At 44.6% G+C, this 24,525-nt stretch overlaps 2 protein-coding genes across 2 annotated transcripts in view; one reads left to right on the top strand and one right to left on the bottom strand.

The window, feature by feature from the left end:
* LOC310885452 (acid-sensing ion channel 2) overlaps positions 1-24,525 on the bottom strand; it is a 504,402-nt gene that overhangs the window by 234,152 nt on the left and 245,725 nt on the right. The window lies entirely within an intron of this gene.
* Positions 1-24,525, top strand: part of LOC310885454 (uncharacterized protein) — a 369,789-nt gene that overhangs the window by 190,714 nt on the left and 154,550 nt on the right. The gene's annotated exons all lie outside the window — the stretch shown is intronic.

A 24,525-nucleotide genomic window follows, 5' to 3' on the forward strand; every position in this document is an offset into this window, starting at 1 on the left:
ACGAGGATTCTCATTCAAAACCTCCTCCCAGATTCCCTACAACTGATTTTATTTCCACTTTGACCATGACCTAAGAAGAACCTGTATTTTTAACCGAGTGTAGACTAGTCTGTAGTGCTATTCCCTCCACATTTTCCAGAGGAGCTGATTTCTCCCTGTGCTCTCTGGCACAAGGGTCTGACCTGGTGAAGTTCCCTAATTATTATCCACAGGAGCACAGTAAGGTCAAAGACGGCTGTCACATGTGTGAGGTTAGAACTGGGAAAGGAAGGGTGACAATTCTGCAAGTAGCAGTCCCCTGAGCCCAGGGGGAAGAGGACAGATACTGCAATGGGCAGACATGTCACCTGAGTCCCTGTCATCCTGGTGGATTGTAGGATTGGAGATGGAAAATTGCAGATGGAAAATTGTAGGCATGTAGGCATCCCCATTGGAGCCAATCTTCTTAAAACTCCCAAGGTTCTTCAGATGCCTTCTATTGTCATAGGATTAGCCTGTATGTACAGCACGAGGGGAAACGGGATTTGCCCCACTAACACTGCTACCTGGGCCTGCATGTGGGAGCTGTGATGAAAATCCATAATACCCCCAGATCCCCAAAACTCCAAAGTAACTGAGCATCCCATCTCTACAAAGCACATTCACCACGTTCTGTGGCAGTGGCCTTCCTCCTTCAATGCAATGGCCAGGTGCCTAAAGGAAACAAGAGGTCCATGTCCCTGTCACTAGGAACCCAGCAGAACCCCCAACAGAGGGCTTGATGGGTTCTGAAGTGACCTGGGAAGTCCTATTTTCTTTGAGAGGATAGTAAAGGTCTCTCTCTCTCTCTCTCTCGCTCTCTCTTTATATATATTAACATGTATAGATATAAATAACAAACAAAGCATTCAAAAATAAGCTGTGAAGCAGAAAGGAAGATATATTTAATGGAAACAATGATCTCTGCTGATTAAATTTTTCTGTGGGAGTCAGAGAATGACTGGGCTCGAAGTCCCATCTGCCTAAGCAGAAGGATCGCATCGACTCCGGCTGGGGACCAGTAGGAGGGCAAGAGGCAGGAAACTGGTCTAGTCCGTACCTGTTTTGTAAGCAGAGGACACCATCCTGCAGATCTCTTCTTGGACTTCCTAGTAACCCTGAAGGATTCCAGATTAGAAAAAGGTTTTGTTTACTTGGCCCTGCTGAGAAATCCTTCCTCCTGTATTGGTTTACAACCAGTTGGCTTTTAGAAGTTCTTTGGCCCAAAGTAGGGCCCAGAAGACAGGGTCGAGGAAGAAGCTGCAAGCGTAACCGTGGGTAAGACGTCACTTGAGGGAGACCTTCACTGCAAACAGCTCTAGTGAGAGAATAGAGATGAAATTCCTCCTCAGTTTTTATGTGTGTAATCCAAAATTATGTTGCTGAAGAGAGTCTGATATACGTGTCTAGAAGGGAACATGATTATTATTTTCCAGTGCCTTTCAGAAGCACCTGAGGTGAAGCAAGGACCAAACAACACTGCTATATCAGAAGAGTCAAATTGACTCTTTATTTGAAAGCATCCCAGTAAAATTAGTAGGCTTTGAAATTTCACTGCCTCAGAGATTGGTTTCTTTCTTTAAATCTTCCCAAAGATAATCTGGATAATACATTTTTTAAGGATACAAAGTCATCTAGTTTCATTTCCTATTCACTGCGGGGGGTGGGGGGGGGTGGGGAGAATATATTTTTAAATGGAAAATTATCCATTTTGAATGGAATCTGGATATAAAGGCCAGTTAAGCTCCTTCAGAAATAATCAAACCCATATTATTGTCAACTCCTTTAAAGAGACACTTTTCTACAATAATTTCTAAGTGATATTCTTTATTCCTTTCTTTTTGCAAAGCCTTTCCTTCCATTGCTAAAAACCATGAGTTTTGTGAGTTATGATGGTTCTTTGCTGGGTGTTTTATGAGATAAATGCATAGTCCTACAGATGCTGCAACATTTTAGTTGAATAAATTCTGTACAGATAGCACATTCAACATTGTGTAATGTCATTCAAGCCAACCTCATACTGACAAAGCTGTCATAAATCATGGTTTGGGCTATTACCCAGGTTATGTTTTTAAGGCAGCTCAACCATTCTACATGACACAGAGCCTACAAAATAACATTAGCTCTTCCTCTCCACTTTCAAAGGCACTCCATTTCCCACAGCAGTACACAGCAAAGTGAGGTGGAGACATCTTAGCTGCTTGAGGTACAGTGCAAAGAGAAGGCCAGTTTTCCTACTGGGAGAGAATTAAGGCTCTGGTAGGTTTGTGATGTGGCTGCTAATCCAAAATCCTGATCTGACCCTGAAAACTCAACTGCTTGACAAGCCATTAGTAACTTCTATGATAGGAAGAGTCCTCCAGAAGCATCCTTGGCGTTCCCCCTCATCCTTGAAGCTCCTTACTACGATACCTTCTAGTCTCCTGTGAGGTTCAGCAGTTGCTCCGAAGTCCCAGTCATCAGTACCTGAGCTCTGACTGAGCAGGAGAGCACAAAGGAGTCTCTGGATGACAAAGTGATTGGTGCCAAGTGCCCCTAGCAGCTCCTAAAGGCCTACCTCCTCACAGCTCTTCTCCCACACAGAAATAGCTGTCACTCAGCGCTAACATGACACAGACTGTCGAGACAGAACTGTCTACTAAACCAATACATTAGCCACCTTCGAGGTGCTCTGAGCTGTCATACAGAAGGACAGGTCTTTGCAGTGACATCAGCCCTATTATTGCTAGGCAGAGCTAAACCCAGTAATTCTGGCTGGGATGCACCCTGGGAGTTGGTGGCTCAGCTGCTGTCACTGCAATCTTGTCAAGATTTCATCAGGAGGAGTGAGCGGTTTCGTTTTGTCCTCCTCACCTCCTTTGTTGGAGCCACAGAGAAGATCCTCTTTTACCCTGGAGGAAGCATTCCTCAGGTGCCTCTTTCATCTTACTCATCTTTTCAAGGCAAAATCCTGCTGTTTGAGACCATTCTTTCCCCAAAAGAATGGGAAATTTATTTACATGCTCCAGATCAGTCTTATTCAATGCCTTTTGCTTTTAACAGGGAGCACGGTCAATGGTAAGTGAAGGTAGACTCACTTGGTCTGCTCTGTCTTGGACAAAATGAGGACAGTCATCCACCTAAGGCTGGGTATCTACAATGTAAGCATCCCCACTGGAGCCAGCCCCGTGACAAGTGCCACACAGTCAGCAGAGCACTTGCAGCACTGAAATCAGATAACGCCGTGCACTGATCAGGGACTCAAGCCTTTAAAATTGCAAGGGTGGTTCTCCACCTTCATAGATTGATGATTTTGTTCTCCCTTTTCCCCTACTTTTTTTTACTCCGAGCCACATATTTCATTCTACCTAGAGTGCAAAGTTCCTGAAATTTCTTTACTGCAGTTTCACTATTAATTCTCCTGCTTGAGACAGTAGAAAGCTATTGCAAACAGAAAGTGCTTCAAAATGATCTGGCATCAGAAAAAAGCTTCCTCCTACCCTCTTCCTTCCCAAGAGAGCACAAGTACTGCAGGTCTTTTTAAGGATGAGGGAGAGATCTCACCCTCCACACAGTCAATGCATAGTGGCTACAGAGGGAAGATCATCTTGATTAGCAAATTACACCAGCTCCTAGGCCCTTCAGCTCCAGTTGAGGTGGTGTAAGCTGGGGCAGCACCCCACGGTTCCGTTAAGCCATACTGGGACACAACTGACCTTCTAGCACTCCGCTGAGTTACACCAGCTGCCACTTGGCATGGCATTTGCTGGGACAAGGAACAGGAAGAAAGAAGGCAATTTTGCTCTGCTTCCTGAATTGACCCAATTACAGCCTGATCTGGATGCCTTTATTCTGTGTTAAATACACCCTGAGGTACTGCTCAGAAGCAGTAATGCCTTCCACAGGGCACGTACCACCTGAATGGGAAAAGAGCTGAGATGGTTTCTAATCAGTGACCATTGCACTGCCTTGATTACCTATGGATAAGCCCTGCTCAGTCCCTGGCTGCCAAACTGGAAGAAAAGGCAGAGATGACCTTTAAAACCTGAACCGAGATTACAGTAATTGGGCAATAATATGAAGCAGCAAATACGAGTCAAAATGATCCCTTTGACTTCAGTGAGAGGAGCAGCTAATGCATTCAGGAGTGTACTCATTTCCACTTGGCATCAAGATTTTAACCACATCTGCTCAACATGTTAGGCTGCTAAGTGGATCACTTTTTCATACAAGGGACTAACATCATCTGTGAAAAAGAGTGTGATAGAGGCAACCAGATGTCTGAAGTTCTGTGATTAGAACTGCATAAATAACTGAAGTTTCAGTTCACTGACCAAAACTCCCAAAATAGGAAATAAATATTCATTTTTTTTCCTTTCCTTTTTTTTTTTTTTGTGGGATGATAAAATCTTCTACAAACTTTTTTTTGAGTCAAATGAAATGTTCTGCATTGTCTTCTATAAATTACTTCATCTGGCTTTTAAACTGTAGTTTCATTGCTTGCTTTTTGTCTTCTTGTGTATGAATGAGAGCACCTTAGACCCACCCACTCCAAATGCTGTTTGAAAAGGAAGAACTGAAAAGCTTCTGATTTTAAGTTTGTTTTTCACTGAAATAGTCTTAATGAATTTAGCATAAACATGCAAATATATTTAATCATTCCAACTCCTGAACCGTTAACATATAAAACACTTTAGCCAAGTATTTAGCTTTGCTTTCTGCTATCATTTTTGTCTGATCGCTGCTAAATTTCCAAATTATTTATATTTCTAGATGAAGGGTTTCACCTCAGGGCACGTTGCCATGCTGAACATCCAGAAGGACTGATACAAACCAGATGAACATCAGGTTCCCATTGCATGGGGTCTGGAACCCAGACTTCCTTCCTTCATCTCTGCCTGTCCTACTGCATAATCCCACTGAAACAGACCCTTACTAGAGTCTCTTACTAGAGTCTCTTCCATGCAGAGACACGATGGCATTTGTGAAATGCACAATAAGCACTGGCAGTAACTGCTTCAGGCCCTGGCTCAGTGAGGATCATTCAGGGTTGTGGCTTCTGCAGGTGAGCAGCGCTTCTGTGTCTCCGCTTGAAATATTCACAGGCTTTAGCATGCTTGATCCTGTTTCTTCTTGCCCTTTGAAAGTGGATAGACCCTTTGTTTTGTTTTTTTGTTCACCAAACTACTTGGAAAATTTTGAGTAACTGACTGCGAAGGCAAAGGAGTGTGGGTTTTCATTGCCATTGCAGTCATTATTGAGGCTTTTTCTTCTTATCTCCCAAGGGCACTTCATGTTTGGAAAAGATTTATGACCATGTATGTACAAATACATAACCTAATCCCATCATCATATACCTTTAGTTTCCAGTAAATGTATCTCTTGGGTTCTGAGCAGATAGACAGTGTAACTGGAAGTGTTGCAAACTTTCCCCTTGTAGGACTGAATTGATATTGTTCCAGTCAAGGACCACTGTGTTTTATTACCATGAAGGCCCCTGGTTCATTGGGTGACCTTAAACAAATCATTTAACTTCTTATGTCTTTGTGAACCCAGCTGGAAAACTTTGTGCAAAACCATCCAGCAGGCAACTTATAGCAAGCCACATGCCGTGCCTGTATTTGAGCTTTCCTCAGGGAAATAAAGTGCAAATGAAAATTGCAAACCATCACCAACCCATAATAAATGTTTAAAGCACATGCTGGAGTCAAGAGAAAAAGACTAAAATTTAAACATGAAGCAAGCCAGACTATCAGTTATGTTTTTAAATGTTTTTTTTTTTGTTGTTTGTTTGTTTTTCTTTTTAATTTAGTCCTGCTTAACTCTTCTTAAATGTCAGTTTCTGCAAGCATGCTTGTTATTTCCTCTAACATGACCATATGGGTTGCATGAACTAATTGATGAGCTGACAGCAACCTGCACTGTGTTCCCCATCTTAATGATTTTACTTGGATCTGTCACCTTGAGACTTAGCCAAAACTACCCAGTCCTTGCTTTTTGGAGACAGCAGAGAAGTGCACACACCTCTGCACTTGCTGACCTGCACCCAGCCCTGGTGCTGCTGCACAGACCCAGCAGGCTGGGTATATTAACTTTGGCTTGATGTTTTAGTGGCTCCGTGAATCACATCAGCCTGGAATATATGACGTGGATGTGAGCATAAGAGAGGGCAGTTGCTCCCCAAGCGCTACTACTTTGAAGAAATGTAAGGATATCCCATCCTGTCTGACCACACTCAATCTTTAGCATTTCATTATATGGCAGAATTCAAGACAACACTAGAGTAGGCAGCTGAATTGATTCCACAGGGTGAGGTGGGACCAAAGGACCACATAAGGATGGGTAAGAACAATTTGATAGTACTGAAATGCCACAGAGCTGGAAGTTAGCCCAGCACCTGGCATTCCCCATCAACTGCTTCAGTGGGCAGTTGATGTGTGTGATAGCTGCACACTGGTGTCTGACCCTGAGGATTCATAGTCATGTTACAGTTCTTTGAAAGTTTGGGAGGAAAAAGATAGAAAGAGATGTAGAAGAAGAAAAATAGGCCTTTATGATCAGAGATTAAGTTAAATACCAGAAACAGTCTGAAAATAAATGTTAAAGGATGTCAAGCTGGGGAAAGTGCTCTTAAGGTAATGAAAAAAAAAAAAACGAGCACAAAATGAAAACTAATAATGAGGTATTTTCCCCAGAACCCGCTCTGAAGAGCTGAAGAAGTGGAGCTGTACTCCATGTTCCAGAGGCAAGCCCAGAATCAGATTTCGGGTTCAGGGCAGATCAAGGGGTAAAAGAGAGGAATTCATCAGGAAGCTGAGCTCCCAGGGAGGCAGATTATCTACTGAAGAGGCAATGGAAGAGAAATAAGAGAACAAAAGGTGAGGCAACTTGCAAAAAATCAGGCAGAAAATAATGAATAAGAAAACATTAGCAAAATACATGCCATTCTCATTAGGTGCCAGGCAGGAGGGAAAACAGTAACCTAGGAGTCACTTTTAACTCAGCAAAGATATCAAACTGTGCTAAAAAATGTATCATATTTCTTTCATTTTTTACAACAAACCCAGAAGCTTTGCACAAAATGTAAAAAAGAAAACCTAACGTGAAGCAAACAGCTAATGGACTGCAAATGCTGGGCCTTATTCAAACAAAAATCCCTTCAGATATGAGAGGCTTACTTAAAATGCACCTGAAGTCCTTCCCACTCATGGGATTCAGTGGATTTGAGCTCATAATTTGGAGCTGTGCTCATCTCAGACATGAGATCCTAGGGAAACACGTCACCCAGCCATCATGAGTGCAGTAGCATGCGTGAACGCTAACCTGGCAGGTCTTGTTGAAGAGTTCAGAGTGAATCTTTCTTTCTTTCTTTCTTTTTTTTCTTTCTTTCTTTCTTTCTTTGAAAACTGGATTTTTTGGTGATGTGTGTAAAATGCCTCCTCTCCCTATAAAGAAAAATTTTATCCATAATTATACGATGGCAAACAGACACGTTTCTTTTTTTCTTACTGAGGAATATTAATGACAATCATTGTGTGATAATTTGAACAGAACATTTGGGAATTCTTATGAAACATTTTGGAGGATTCAAGGATATGTCACTCTTTTCCACAGACAGTCCATCAGTTCCTGCTCTGTTCTGCAGTACATATTCCCAAAATAAGCACTGCTGAGATATAGGCAGTGGGAAGGTTATTGTCTTCACTGGCAAGCTGATAAACGAAGAGGCGAGGTTGTGAAACTGCACGGATAAAACAGTATTTAAGGCAGCATGCAGACAGTGGTGAAACATTTCCTGCAAAGCAGCAACATGAAATAAAACAGGACACTAGCATATGAATTAAACAAGTAATACACTGTGCAGAAACTGGGTTTCCCCTTTCTCTGAAGCATTCAAAGAACAGGAAATCAAGTTCACAGCCCCTACCAGCAGCAGGAAATCTGACTACACATGAACCAGATGTAAATACTGATTTGCAGCAAGACAGTCCTCACCAGAAACTTTCCTGCGTTGCTTGGGCTATAAGCTATCTCCATGCTTCTCCCAGGAGCTAGGCATGCTGTCACCTCCCTCCTCACAACTAACAGTCGCTCTACTGCATACGTACCACCTACCTTTTCTTTCAGAGATGAACAAACTGATACATGTCTAATTAAACTGAGCAATCTTCCTCAACTTTTATTTAGCTTTCAAGTCTGATACTTCTATTTCAGACCTGAAGAATGGCAAGTGTGCCTGAAAGCTTCTCTGCTTTTTCCAACTATACTTAATCTAATAAAAGATAATACTTCCACCTAAAAGCTGGTCTCTCACCAGAAAATCAGATCCTTCATAAAAAGCATTGTATTAGTCCCTGAGGTTTTAGCTAGCTTGCTTGTACCTATTAAATTCCATGTAGCAACGGGACAGCTCTTGTGTGGCCACTGAAGGTAAAAACGGGGGGGGGGGGGGGGGGGGGCGCGGGGGGCAACTTTTCATGCTATAAGCTCTAAGGAGTTAAAAGGCTTTGTTTCCCCAGGGGATTTTATCAAAGCCATCAGATCTGAGGGAGAATCTGATGTCAACGACTGGCTCTTGTTAGATGACACTAATCTATGCTTGGCCACGCACATACTCAGAAGCACCTGCATCCTGCTGTCCAGTGATGCCTCCACTGTGTTTGGCTCAGGAAATCCAGCAGACAGGAGCTGGTCAGAGCTGCCTGGTTTTCTGACCATGTCCAGGGTGAAACAGTCTTGCAACTGCTCTGAGCTAAGCTGACGGGGATAGTCAGGTGGCTAATTTAGAGGCTCCTGTGCATCACTTCACATCCCTCTCTGCCGTACAGTGCCTGAGAAGGGTTGTTTGTAAGCAGGTTGGAGCCCACGGAGTGGCAGGTACTACTCACATACCTGGTGCTAACTGAACTGCAGCCAAAGGGGTGCAGATCTAAAATGGAGAACAGACCACAGAAACAGTGATGGCGGAGATGATCAAAGTCAGGAAAGTCTTGGGAAAAAGCTCTCAGCAAAGGCAGGCAGAGGACTTCTAACTGCCCCATTGTCCGTGGGGCCTTTGCTTCTCACTGTAGAGAAATGTTCTTGTCCCAGTCTTGGTACTGTGTAAGGGTGTAGAAGAGCACAAACAGGCTGGAAAGACCTGATTTAGGAAGCTCATGCCCCTGTTCTCTGCCTCATGGTGCACTTAAAGCCCTCAGAACACTGCACTCCCTGGGGACCAGCATCACTCCAGCTCCACAGACAAGAAGCCCCCAGAAGGACACAGCTCTGCTTGCCTTGTTGGCACTTGTTACGACTGCCACATGGCAAACTAACCCCTGCTCCCCCTGCACACAGCTGCATCCACCCTTTGACACCCTGTCTTAATTACTATGATGGATTCCATGCCTGGGCAATGCAACAGTGGAATCCATTTTGTAAATTAGCTCAATTAATGTGCTGCTGATCAGGGCTCCATCCCACTGGGCTGGAGGCCAATTTTTTTTTTTTCCTGCTGCTTCCTCTGTAGGGATGGCAACAAAGACAGTCCTCACATCAACTGCTGCAAGATCACTCCACGTGCCTTGTTCCCCAGAGCTCCGAGTCCAACGTGGAGCAGTAGAGTTCCTGCCTTTTCTCTGTTAGGCTAACACACAGTGTAAGGGCTCTCCCAGTGAAGCTATTTTCCTTGCAATTATACTCCACAAAGTTTCTCCTGTTAGTCTTTCTGTCTCACTTCAATCAGCGACTCTTCCACCCCTCTGTACTCAGTGCATAACCCTTTGAATATAAGGGATGCCCTGTGAAACATAATGAGACTGTTATTCCCACGCACTCCATAGCAGGGCTATCAGCTTCATTCAAACTCTATTAGCCACTTACAATTGCTCTCAGAAGATTTTCTGTAATGAATTCACCCACCTATTGAGAAAGATTTTGCAGAATTCAATTTCCTTTTGCATACCTTTCTGTGAATTCCTCTCCCTGCCCATTTCGGCGCCGCCTCATTCATTTCCACAGGGCGGCAATAGGGAACCCTGCAACTAAACTCCTGGTAGGTGCATGGGCTAAAGGATTTGCAGCCGTTTCTGGGGCTCAGCTCACTAGCGAAGGATTCCCACTGACTCCACCAAGTCCCGGGTCTCCGTGGCTGCCTGCTCAGTAACATCCCATGCACTCACAGCTTTCAGCACCCTCCAGCAGTGCTGTCAGTGGATGGAGACTCCTTCAGAAACCTGTCCAAGCACTGCCAGGGCATTGGGAGCTGGCAGGCATGGGAGAGGAGCTTGTTCTCCAGGGTTAATCATTCCTTGTCCTCTCTGCTGTGCCTCTTAACAAGGCCTAGTGTGGGGGCTGCTCCTCTGATTCAGCTCATCAGGAACTATGGTAGGGCCGCTGCTCTCTCCAGCTGGCTCCCCAGAGCAGACATCAGATAGGAATAACTAACAGCCATTTATCGTAGCAAGTCACCTTCAAACCATTGAGCTGAAGAAAAGCCCTCCCCTACCAATACCTTTGGCTTGAGCCTTCCAGGCTCTGCTGATTGTATTAATTTCCTTTAGAAATACAGTAATGTCACCTGACATCTTTTAGGGCAAACAGTGGGGAACAATTTGAAGTTTTGCTCCTAATGAGAAGCAAATTGCTGTCTCCAGCCTGTGTTCTGGACTAATGATACAATCACATCAGGCACGATTCAGAATTCGGGGGAGGAACAGACAGCTATAGAAAGAGCCACCGAGAGCCAAGCATGGTGAACTGTACATCACTGCACCCATTACGGGGTGCAACTGGAGGTAGTGTGTGTAAATCACAATGTCAGCTCCTTCTGACATATGAAGAATGCAATTATCCCTTCACCAAACTGATACAATTTATTCAGCGTGGGTTTACCTCCCTTTTTTCAATTTAAAACTAATTTGTTTGAATGGATTTGATTACAGGCAGAAAGATTAGGGCACAGATGTAGAGAAGCAGCTGCTCCAGGTGAATACTTCCTTCCACACAAGAAGGGGAATTTGGACCCCACAGTGCCAGGTCCCCAAAGCCCAGCAGGGTCTTTCAGGCTTCCCAGGCAGCAAATCCTAACCCCTTTCTACTGGGCACTAGTTCTCGCCAACCCTCAGCTCCTGGTACTGTTTTCAAAGCAAATGTGTAGCCCTGTCTCCTTTCCTAAGAGTGGGAAATTCAGGCATACAGCAGGGGAGGACTTGCTTATGGCAAGGATCAGTGATGGACTAGCAAAAGAAGCCGGGTCTCCGGAATTTAACTATTGGAAATTGCTTTCTTGTTACTAACGTTTCTGATTAATTGCATGGTACCACGGAAGAGGGAGAGGGGGCTGATCCCAGATGCCTGCAGCAGTTTATGTACTGAAGCATGAGATTTGATTGTCTTTAGCTCAGCTACCAATTCTAATAATGAGAAAATCCAAGGGCTATATTTAACACACTGCCTCCAGTGAAACTTGTCGCAGCTTCTTCCTTTTTGCTGCATTCCTTTTTTTCTTGACTCTCATGCTCAACGTTACTCTTTGGATTAGGTCTCTCTGTTTCCATGATGCCCCTGCTCTCTGCCTGCCCTCTCCCTGCTCCAGACGTACCCCAGCTGTACCTTTATTCGAAGGGCTCACCTTCCCAGTCATATTGCCTGGGCCCAGCAAGTGACCACGAATCACCACAATCACTCTGAAGTAAATGTACTCTGTGAAAAAATGGTGTGCTTGGAGCAAGAGGATGCCTACAGAATTAAGAAAAAGCAGTTTGCTTAATGTGTTGCAAGGAAAATTCAGAATCCACCTGAATCTTGGAAGTAACCCAAGAAAATGTTTCATGAGCAATTTTGCATTTTAATAGGGCCAAGGAGCAGAGGCTGTTGAAAGAGTAGAAGCTGCTCTCTGTGAGGTCAGGTCCACGCTTCCTTACACAGAAGCATGGAAGAAGATGAGCTCTTAGGAGAGAAAGGCATCTCAAGTCCATACAGTTCCTCTTTATGAGCACAATTATTTTATGATTGCTTCCAGATGTTTCCTCATGTATCACCATTACCAGCAATGAAGCTTTGGGCAGACCCCTTGGGAAAACACTGCATTCCATTCCCCTGATGCCACTTTGCTGTTAGGGTACCTTGCTAAAAGACGCATCCATGCCTGCTCCATACTAGACAAGTAAGCAAACATCAAGGGCATGTACTGCAGGAGGAGTATGCAGGCGAGGGTGGCAGGAAGGGAAGAACAGATGCACTGCCAGGCATCCACGTCTTCCCTCCTGAACCCACACTGGCCTCAGAGCTGCTCTCCACCTGCAAAGAGCAGCACCAGGCGAAGGAGGTTTGGTGGCACGAACGTGGCCCCTCCCAGAACAACAAGCCCTACTCTTAGACACTGGAGGCACTACAGAAATGAAGAAGCACTCCCTTAAAATCACACCGCTGGCTGTTCAGAGATGCAGGGAAAGGTTCCTGTCCACCAGCTCATGGTCTCCTCCATTTTCTCTACCCCACCTTATTTATTTTGCTTCAGTCATCACAGCCACTAAGTAAACCGTTAAAGCAAGCGGAGCTGAACAACCAATTAAAATGGCTGCTCCAAGCCACAAGCAGCTTCCCAATTACTTGTTTGCTTATACAGCTCCCTCCTGACCCTCTGATATTGCTTTATAATGGATAATTTGGTGAAAACAACCTCCCAGACTTCAAATCCTTAACAGCAAGTCAGCTGGAAAAGAGGAATTTCCCAGCAGCTGCTGTATCCACCACGACTGCTGTGAGACCTGTGCTGGTGGATTGGATCTGGGGACCCTGTAAAGCTCAAGGACCTGGGGAGCTGGTGGAAGCCATTCCCTGAGAGAAATATTTGTTCTGTCTCTGTTTAATGAGTGTTACAACCAGTATCCCTGCTTCATCTTCTGGGTGAACTGGGACCATTCACGTGGGACATCTGCCAGACTGTTCGGTTGCCTTACTGCCCGCTATAGGTACCATCTGCAGGACGATGGTGACACTTAGGCTGTCACGAGAAGATGGTTTCTGTATTTCGACATTTGGACCAAGTCAATAATATATACTTTTTGTCTTATCTTACTGGCAAGGTCAAAAAGTTTAGCGCTAACCTCTCCGTGGTGGTTATTAGACAAACTTCCAGCAGCTGCAGCCCAATAAAACCTCAGAGCTGCCCGAAGCCATGGTTTTGGGGGACAGATGGCTTACAGGCCACTTCAGAGATCCCATGAAGCTCCAGCAAAGGTGTGTGTATATCACTTCAGTGATGAGATATCCCAAATTATGGCAGCTCTTCAAAAATCACACCCCATAGACAAGCCAGGACCCCACACTGGGTCAAAGGGAACCTACCTGCCCACCAGCACCCACACCAGGGGCAAGGCATGTGGAGCTGTGTTTATGGCAAGCCTGGGAATAGATCCATCTGGGGAGGGAAGGCAGAGAGAGAGAAAGAGCAGGAATATTTTAAGTTGCAAGTTGTGACCATATAACCATGGTTTTATAGCCCCAGAAAGCCCAGGAAAGCCAAGGCACAGCTGCAGATTACTGACTGCCTGGAGCCCAGTATGATCGGTCATTCAGGGAATTAGAGGAAGAAGCTGTATAATCTGAAATACAATTTAAATTACTAGGAGTTTAAATGTTATCCTGTTGAATGCTGAATGACAGCAAAATGTGATTGCACATTCTGGGTACTATGATCAATTGGCCAATACTTCCATTTTTAAATCATTTGTTCTGTTAAGCTAATTTAGTGCCCAAACTTTTATGAACCAGTGGTTGGCTAGGAAGCTCTCCTCTGAGCAAAGTGGTGACTCCAAACTTAGCTCTGTGACACTCCACATGCAATGAAAGCTGCCTTTTTTGTTTGATTTTCTTTTGACGCTTTAATCTGCTTGTTCAAATTAAAAAAATTGAACTGGTCCTATCTGAAGAGATTGCAGGCCCACAGATTTAAGCTGCTTTGTCATAATATCTCAAGATTCTTCCACGGATTTGGGGTTGTTACAAACTAATTATTCTCAGGGACTTTGGCAGAAATGTCCAGTTCAGGTTTCAGGAGCCTCTGTGACTCCATTAATGGCTTTCTTTTATGGGGCATTAACTAATTTGTAATATTGTACAAGGTAAAAAAAATAAAAAAGAAGCAGCAGCTTCATTTCAACTTCTGCATCATAAGCTGATTTGATCATTATTTCTGTTTGAAGTTATAGCCCAAGCACTTTGGAAATTACTCATGAAATACCATTTCTCACTTCATCTATTTCTAAATTCTCTTCAAATGTAAACCCATTGACTTCAAAGCATTTTCACTAACAATGAATTTGGCCATGCAATGAACTGATGAAAACAAAAACAAAAACAAAATGATAAGGTCATTTCACTGTATTATTTGACTCTTGGGGATCATGTCTCTTGCATATAGCAGGCCTTTGGTGCTGCAAAACCCTGAACAGGAAAGTTTTCCCAAAATTAATTTCTGAAATTCCTTCCCACATCCCATTAGCAAACTATAGAAAATGGCATAGGACAAATTAGAGGGGTGAACACATAACTAGACACACACTTAAGATACAGTTTTCAATGGCTAACCATCCAGAGGGAAAGCTGCACTGATTTAGTTGCCACAGGGGGATATGCTGGGCACTGTGTTGAGCATTTGCCACATAACCAGATGACAGAGCAGAAAAGAGGCTGGTAAAACTGAAAATGGGACGAGAAACAAAAGGAGATGCCTCTTCCTCTAACACATGGCACACCTCTGAAGCTTCTTGCCTAGACACAAATTACAAGAGGCTCAGGAGATGCTTGAGGAGCCAAGGTCTGGGAAAGCACCTGTGGAAAGCATTCCACACATATTCTTCCTGTTCTCACACCTCCCCAGCATGTGGCTGCTTCAAGAGGCAGGATACTGGGCTGGAGCTACCCCCAGTCTGAACCAGTAGAGCATTTCTGAGATCTTAAGTGGAGTGGAGGCACTCTAGAAAGATGTGTATGAAAAAACGGAGAAATGAACTTTAAAAAATCAGGATGGCATTCAGTAAGAAGTTGTCTTAGCTACTATTTATGCTTATACTGGAATATCAACTGCATAAATATGTGCTAGATAAAACTTGTCAGGCAGCAGTTCTGCACAGAAGAATCTGAACACTTTAGTGCATCCCAAGGGGACCATAAATGAGCAATGCTATGCTGTTGTACGAAAGGCAAAAGCCCTCCTGGGAGGTACCAACAAGAGAGCAAGGCAAAGAGAAATCCTTCTGTCCTTCTGCATCAGCACCAGAGTCTGAAATGGAGTCCCACCTAGATGTGGTACTGGCCTTTACCCCCATGAAAGCTGTGGACTGGCTGGAGAGGATCCAGAAGAGCACTGCATGAATTATCAGAACTCTACAAACCAGACTACAATAATAATAATAATGATAATGATGATGATGATGATAATAATAATAATAATAAAAGAATGAGATTGCTTAACATAATAAAAAGAGAAGGGCAGAGGTAATAACTCTTGACAAATATACAGGGAGCTGCTGCAGAGAGCACAGGAACAAGCTGTACTATGTGGCCAGTGAACGGGACAAAAGGTTGCAGGTAGAAATATTGGTTTAAACATCAGGAAAGCATCAAATAATTTTATCAGTAAGCACTGGAGTAGACTGCCTGGGGAGATAGTTAGTCTCCATCATCAGAGGCATAAGCATAGAGCAGACAACCACATAATGATTCATCACAGTCAATCCTGCCTTGAGGTAGGAGAAAGAACTATGCAACCACTGAGGGTTCCTGCAAACCTTTGGCTGAATGCTGGCTAGTTTCCAAAGCCTCGTGCTGACCCTGTCTCTAAACACTCTCCATGCTCTATAACCATGCCATTTGCATGGGCAGCTATCTCCTAGCCTGGCATATTCAGGGGTCTCTGAAGAAAAAGCTTGATTCAGTCAAGCCACAATTAGTTCAGGTAATGAAGGGGTGGGTTAAGACACCCAAAGCAAAATATTTATGCTATGCAAAACATATGTAAATTAGGCAGCAGCAACAGGTTGAGCACATTCACCTTTGAAAAAACTTCTAAATACATTAACATGGCAAGCAGGAACCACTTTAAACACCAGCCAGCAGACCAAGAGCTGGAGTAAATTAACTGTGCTCTGCAGCACGGCTGCTTTGAAGCTATCCTGTAACCATGAGCGCAGGAGGAAAACAGGGCACAGAGAAACCACCACATGGATACTCCACCTAATGCTGAAGGATATTTTGATCTAGATGCATCCTGCAGAATAGCAGGCCCTTAACTGAAAGGTTATAATTAGGAGCCCTGTTCAGACTTGGAGCCTGAGCTCTGTCTAGGCAGAGGGGGAGGTCCTTCCACAGTGATTTCAGTCTAGATGATGAGAGCCACGCTCTGTCCCTGGATTATACAGTGACTGTTGCTCCTTGCTTTTACCAGGCTCCTCAGTCAGGTGCTTCAGTTACAAGAATTCATTGGGTGGGATGTGTCCAAAGCTTTGGGACTTCTCCTTGGCTCAGAGCCTAGCATTTTCAAGACTATGACATTATTCCAGCACAATAAAAAATAATAACTAAACCACCTGTTCTAGGGATCATCTGTCTCAGGGGACTAGTATCAAATATGATTAATGTAGAACTGGAAAGGACATTCCAGCTGACTGCACCCTGAGAACCATTAACACCATTTTATGAGTTGACCAGAATTCATTTTAAAATTATATTATTTCTTATATCGGCATAAGGAGCTGCAGGTGAAGTGTGGGAGAGAACCAAGGAAGGAAACCAGAGGGGTGAGGGCTCGAGCTGAGGTGCTTGTTCTCATCCAAAGTCTTTCTGGGTTCACGCTGTGGCAACACAGGAGGGGAGCCAAGGCGCTCTGTCTCGACTGCAGAGCCAGCAGGGCTCCTCCACGGCCTCTGTGCCCTGTGGCCATCTCTCTGAGGCTGGCTGAAGTTCTCCCCAGGGCAAGGAAACTTCAGGCTAGTTCTGATCAAAGGCAGCAGACTCGGCCAAGCTGCCTCAGTGCCGGCAGCAGGAGTAGAGCTCTGCGGCTCACCAGAGGGCCAGGATGACTTGATGTCAGGATACTCACACTCTGGGACCCGTGGCTCGGACTCTCGGCCCTCGTTCGACAATCTGGCTCATCTCCTGCACGTGGAGTTCCCTTCATGGGTGGGGGATTGCCCAGCTTCTCCAAGGAAGAAATTTTGGAAAGGAAGGCCCTTTGTCTATTCCCATTGTCTATTCCCTCAGTCACCCAGGCTCCCAGGGGCTTTTATGATTTTGAAGGTTAAAAGCATGGAGTTTATTCTTCCTTTGTTGTTCCCGCTTCTGAAGGAGCAGAGCTGAAGCCAGCTCCCTGGCTCCCTCTCACAAGCCTTGTGTCACAGGCGCCCCTTTGCTCTCGTGTGCTTCTGCTATCACATGGTCAGTTCACTAAACCTAGGTTTCCAGCTGGTAGAAAAATTCACACTTTTTGTCTGATGGCTGAGCTTCTACTTTTGTTGTATATGGTTAATATTGCAAAGCAAAGCACAGCAGCACGAGGCCCTGACTTCTTGGTGGAGCGCTGGGCTCACAAGGATCATGTGGCACTTTGCAGCACTGAGTCTGACAGACAATTTATTTTGTGTTAGCCAGTGTAAGGCCACACCATACAGTAAAGGCTTTTTTTTTTTTTTTTTTTCTGCTTGATCTTTTTCTAACCTGCCGTTAATTAATTGCCAATTAACTTGCAAACCTGGTCACTCCCTGTAGTACATTAATACCAGAATATAAATGCACACACTTTGCCCTACACTGAGACACAAATTTTCCCTGCCTGGAATAAAAGTTAGAGGGAGGGCTGTGCTCAAACTAACCTCTACAAATCTGTTATTAACCATCTCCAGTTAATTGGTTACAAATTAACTCAAGGCCAAAACCCTGCACCTGAAGGGCTTAAGACAATGTTTTTGAACATTATTCTCAATGGCCTGGGGGTGAAGAAAGATAAAAAACAATGCTTACTCCCTTCTGTTCTGCCGTGTGGCTGGTTGGTACTGGGACAAGCCAGTGCTCCGTCTATCCAGGCAGCCTCGGGATCCTGCTCCTGCACCTTCTCTGCAGGACGTAACCAAACGCCTGTGCCCTCTTTTGCCACGTCCCTCATCCACACGCATGGTTTACACGGGCAGCAGGCAGCTGCACCCCCAGGGCACTGGGCAGACATGAAGGAAGCAAAGAATCAGTGGGTTTCAGAAATATCAAAAAGGAAGATCAGCTTCCTGAGTTGGGAGCGTGGGTGTGCTGTGAGTTTTTGCCTTCTCACAATGGAAACGGTGTGAAGAAATTATGTGGGCAAAGGTGGGATGGCAGTAATAAATAGCACTACTTTGCCTGCAGGGCCTGCCCAGCTTCATACACACATACATGTGCACAGGTTGCCTTTTTGGCCTACTTTTGTATTTACACACACTCACTTTGCTTCTGAATCCTGTAGTGCCATAAGCACCACTGGAAAGCTCATTAACTTTTTAAGAAACCATGTATCAGTAAACATGCAATTAATGTATTTCCATACACAACCAAAGCAAGTAAGAGGGAGGCCTCTTCATGATGTCTCCAGGAGAGTGCCTTGTACTATTTTCCTGACTGCTGGCCAGACCCTTCAGCACGGTGCCTTCAGGAACATCCAGCTACTGACAGCAGCTTCTCCAGATACTCACTGGACAGCTCTGGCCTAAGAACCATTGCTCTGGAGGCATCTTCGGCCTCCCCTAACCCAGGGTCACAGCACAACCGAGCAGCACATGTGGCTTGGAGGGAGCAGAAGAGAAGGATCAATGTCATGCTACAGTCCCCACAGATCCTGAGAGCTGTCCAGAACTCCTCCTTGTGCCTTCTGTACAATTATGGCTGTTCTGAGGAAGATAAACAGAATACAAAAGTGAACTTTCAGAGGTTTTTGGACAAAACTTACTTCAGACCTGTTCTTGTGTAGGAATGCATGGCCAAAAAGACCATGTTGCCAAGCGTGTGGCAGCCTGGCTTCGGCAGAACCTGGTTTTCTGAGGTCGCTCCAGTCCTTGCGGTCCTTAGGGAGGGGAACCAGCAGCACTTTAGAAGCCAGTAGATTGGACCGCTTGTACTTCATGTGCTGGGGTACTATTTATCCATTCCCGAGATCAACTTGTCTGCCTTGCCAAGCTGATAATAACCAGCGTGACACAAGAGTTAATAAAGTTTCCTTCCATCACCAGCAACATCACAGGTGGAGGAGCAAGAAAAGAACAGATTTGTGTGTAACATATTTGGCAAGCAAAAGATACATGCCTTGGCTAAGTTAAACACTGGCTGTTATTCGACCGCCACTAGGACTGAAAACAACTTTAATGTTACTGTCTTTGCACAAAAATGTCTAAATGGTTCCAATAATTCATCTAAGAGATAACAGAAAGGGGGCCAAGTCTTCTCAGGAGAGACAAGAGTGCTCTGCAGAAAACCAAATCAGACAAAATGAGCTGCTAGCATAACGGGAAGCAAACTGCTGTCCAGCCTTTCTATTGCTTACCACTGTGGTAAGCCACAGCTAGGAGCACCACAGCTGGACCAGAACCCCCTGTACTAGATGAAGGGAAGCAACTGCTGCCCACCCTTGCTACTGGCTGCTGAACATGAGACAGGCGACCCCAAACAGGCGGCGGCAGCGGTCAGCAAGGGGTTACCACCGCACATCTTCCTACTCTGCACCACCACACTGACCGAGGTAGAAGAGGCAGGGATTCTCTGGGATAATCACTTCCCTGCCAGTGAGCAGGTGCCCTCCACATTACAACTGGTGGGCCCCCAAGGCTGCCTTTTGCCTGCTGCTCCCTCCGGGTTGTGCCCTCCCCGTTTTCATAAGATCTCCAGAGGAATGGAGGCGTCTTGATGTAACATGCTGCTCCATCACAGTGGCTTCTATTTTCTGCCAGCCTGCAGGAGATAAAAGGCTACCAGGCACAATGAGGAGGGCAGGGAAGAAAAGAGGCTCAACTAAAGGGATGCGTACCTGCACGATCCCTGACTGTTTTGTTGATGGCTTCTTCCACGAGAAGAGCTATTCTTGTAAAGAGATTGTTGAATTTGCAGATGCAACGTAGTTTGAAGAACCTACTGGGTCAAGATTTTTAAGCAAACAAAGCTTAACACCTGTTTTGTTTTGGGTTGTTTTTTTCCCACATGGAAAGCAGACATGAAATTATTGGTCGTGGGTGGGGGACACAACTTACAATTGGAACTATTTTCACCAGTTCCTGAGAAATCCAGTATAGAAAAGAAAAAAAACAACAGCAAGAAAACAAACAAACAAACAAACAAAAAAAGAAGCATTCAATTTCACATAGTCCAAAACAAAATGTTTCATTTGAAGTTTCAGCTTTTCAATATTTTTCTTCTTTTCTCCTGCAAATTCAGAGTCTAGTTTGAATAGAAATGGAAAAACTGAATCTTCTTGTTTTGCAAATGTCAACAGAAAATACTGTAACTTTTTTAATCTTTTGTATTTCATTGTTGGGGATTTTTTTTAACCAGATGATTCATTACTGACTTTTTCGTTGACAGTATTTCTTATAATGCTTTGCTTAACCTAAATATGAGCCTCACAGTGGAAAAAGAAATCTAAAAATACCACCGGTCTAAAAATAAAGCTAGGTCTCATTCTTCCCTCTCCAAAATGTGCTTGAGTCTCCCACCACCATGTGCAGTCACACTCCAGGCCCACCCAGCCAGAACCCAAACACCCCTGCCTTGCTGGGGTGCCAAAACCCAAGGGCTCCAGCCCTGCACGTGGAGCAGGAGGGTGCTGTTGCTCGGGTCACTTCACATGAGGCACTCACAGAGCAGATGTCACTCCCAACTCTTTTCGTGCCCAGGAGAAACAGGCAGAATTCAGCTGAGTTGAGTGCAGAGGGCTACCTGAGGATAAAGTGCCTGTATCCAAATGTCTGCATGGACTCTACTGTGCCAATCACCCTATATCAGCCAGGGCGCCTTTGCTCGCTCATTGAGCTGGCTTGTCTTTGAGGCTAGCTTCCATAGAGAAGCCCTATATATGTGTAATTGCAGCAAGCTGGTAACTCCTGGTGCAGTGCAGACCTGATACCCTGAGCACTGACAGCCACTCGGCTTTCACATCACAGCATCCACACATCACAAGCTTGTCTCCGCCTGACCACACTGATGTGGCACAGATCCACCTGAAAACCTTGTGGTACTATGTGCTACATGGTGAAAAAGCTCCATATCCCTTAAATAAATTAAACAAAATATTAAAAAAATCTTTAAAACTCCAGCTCCCACCTCTTTCTCCTTCTCCTTCACATACATGACATAATAAATTGCCATCTTCAGAGGATGTAGAGTTAAAGATCTCAGAGAACAGTGATTTTGGCATACAGTGAATGTTAATCTATTCCTTTCCTAACACACCGGTGTCTGTGAATTTAAAATGAACTATATTAAATACTGGTTTCCTATAGCTCTAATTGTGCCTGAAGGTGGATATGTCCCAAGGTGATTCACGAGTATGACAGCATGTTTCTCAGATGCCCCTTCCCTGCACTCGTGATGCCTTCTCTCTACCAGGTGTAGGGGGGAAGAGCATGGTACAACAACCAGAGGGTCCGCTATGGAAGTCAAAGTGCCCTGGATTCTTACCCATAATTGCCACCACCTTCAGCAGTTCAACTCACTTATCTGTTCCACAAACTATTTCCATCCATACAATGGAAATAGAACTAATCAATTAGACAGAGCTTCAGTTTGCAGAGCTGCTAGCCTCAACAGCAAAGGCTACTTAACATTATTCCATTATATTCCACATTGTGAGCAGAATAATTTGTCTAGAATAAAGTCCCAAACAGTCTAGCTGTAGGCAGAGAATCTATTGCAGGCCATCCTCTGTCAGACCCACGCTGCTCAAATGCCCCATATAGACCATAAGAATCCAGTACCCCAGGCTGTCTATACACAGGCAGTGTATGTGTTATGTCCTGAGAAGTTAGTCTTAAAGTGTATCAAATCTAATGAAACTGGAGGCAGGATGGGACCTTTATTTATTGAATAATTTCAGCCTCTTTCTGAAATCATTACCTGAACGGTTCCTTCCTTTAAATCGATTGAAAGAGCTCTCTCATTGCAAACTGGAACTGATGTAATTCACTTTTCCTACTCATCTAGTTTTCAAGCCGCCCCACCCCCCACAAGAAATAAAAAAAAAAAAAAGAGAAAAAGAACAAAGGAAAAAAAAAAAAGAAAATCTGTGAAAAAGGGAAAAAGTGGTAAGGGATTTATCTGTGGAAATAATCTACATTTGGTTTAACCCTTGAAAAGCACCCTGATGTGTGCAGAGATGGCAGTCGTCACTAGCTCATGCAACAGCTCCTGCAAGCAGGAGACGTGCAAGCAGTGCACTTCCAAGAGCAGGGACCTGCAGCTCGCCTGTGTACAAAGGGCCAGGAGAGCTGCTCTAGCTGGAAAGCCACTTCCCACTTGTTCTTCCCTGCATGAAAGGTACATTGAAAATGATGTCTTAAGAAGAAGTTCTGCTGTCTGAAAGGTTATTGTCACCTTCAGAGGGAGAAGGGAGGAACTGAAGAGTGTGACACTTCTCTGGCTCAGGATATGAGTTTTCCTATTATGAAATACAGCCCAAGTTTTGTGAGTCTCACATTATCAGTGAAAGCTGAAATGGCATTTGTTGGGTGGGAATGAAAGCAGGATCATTTCTTAAGGAGCTTTATACAGTTCTGCTTAATGCAATGCGAGCAACAGGGCTTCCTTACCCACGGTCCATGTACTGAATTCACCTGGATATGTGGTCACCATGGAAGGTTACCGTCACTAGAAGCAGGACTGAGAAAATAAGTTTTTCATTGTCTTTCCTTCTGCAACGTGCTGGGCTTATTTCCCACTGTGGGCATCCACTAGGATTTTAGGATGAATGGGAGCCTCTGGTGAAACACCTAACTTTCTCACTCACCATCACTTTGCATCCCCTTGAAGTTACATCTAGAAATTTTCAGATCTGTTCAGCAGCTTCATGCTGCTCTCCATTTTCTCCTTTCAACAGGATTTTAAGTCCTGCTAAATTGCGCAGCCAGCTCCTAGGACAAAGACTGAGATCACTGACTTACATAAATACTGGTGTCTGATCCTCATGACAGAGAAAGGAGCTGCCGTGCAGCATACGTACAGCTTTGTCAGGTAGCTTTTGCCAGATTTACAGCAGTGTGTGCTGTGCTTTCCTTGGGCGTGCGGGGCGGAGTGCCTCCCTTCAGAGAGCTTATCACAGATCAGTGCAGAAAACACCTCTGTTGTAAAAGCAAGGGGAAAACATTTAAGCCCATGGACACAGTGAAATACAGCACAATTTCCCACACCTTCTTCCAGGCATCAACACGGGGCATGACGTAGCTCCCGAGAAATTTCATTCAGAATATTCTGAAGAATGCTGACAGGTAAGCTGACAGATAAGCTTATCAGGCTCCACGCGAGACGAGATACTGTCCTCCCTGCTGCAATCAGCACATAAAAACCCAACAAGGCACAAGCAGAGCTGAGCTCCTCTGTACCTCAGCACACCCAGGCTGGAGCCGCAGGCGGAACTTGTGCTCCATGGAGCGCCTGGGCACCAGGGAAGCTGCTCACTTTAGTCCAGACCATGATGCTGGTTTTTGAACAAATACAGCTCTGAAAAACACTTTTCCATCTCTCTCTTTCTAGTGTACCTGTTAATTAGCTCAAATTTCCATACAAATTTGAGACAAATCTCTTCATACATTATCTTCTCCCTGTCAAAACTGGAGAGGCAGAGTTGGAATTGAAGCATCAAACATGGTGTTTGCTTCCCATTCATTCAGTATGATATAAACTAAAAACGATGAAATTCTTCAATTTTCTTAAAAAACAACAACAAAAAACACACACACACACACACAAAGTGAATTATTCTGACTTTTTATTTAAAACCAATTTTCGGGTTGTCTCTAAAGCAAACCACGTGCTTGTTCCTGGCAGAATGCCAGGGCTAAATTAGCTTGATACATTTAGTGCAATTGCAAGATAATAGGCAGTGTGGTCTTCTGTCGAACCTATACAATCTTTTAAATGTTTAATCAAGAAGCAAAATCAAGACTTAAAAATCCATTGCTTCCAGCATTGTTATTCTTTTAAGTAAGCAAGCAAAATCTTACAACCCCCCCCAAGAAGGATCTGGGAGAAGATGGCGGCGAAGAACCTGCTGGATATCTGTGCACACACAAAAACACACACATGTGCAGCTCTGTACGCCCTGCTGATCACAGCCCCTTCAGTTCACAGCCCAACCCTGCCCATCGGTGCTTCATGCCTTGGGATCCGAGCCCTGGCATCCCTGCATCCTGCCCTGCAGAGGTGCTGGGCTCACCCCACCTGCTGCAGCATTCATCTAGCTCCAGCATGAGGCTGGGTTAAAACAGTGGAGATCTCAGAGCCTACGCACACTGCCACACCTTTCCGCTCTGGCCCCAGGTCTCT

The sequence above is a fragment of the Anser anser genome, assembly GCF_964211835.1.
Source record: "Anser anser genome assembly, chromosome: 23".
In the NCBI taxonomy this organism is placed as follows: Eukaryota; Metazoa; Chordata; class Aves; order Anseriformes; family Anatidae; genus Anser; species Anser anser.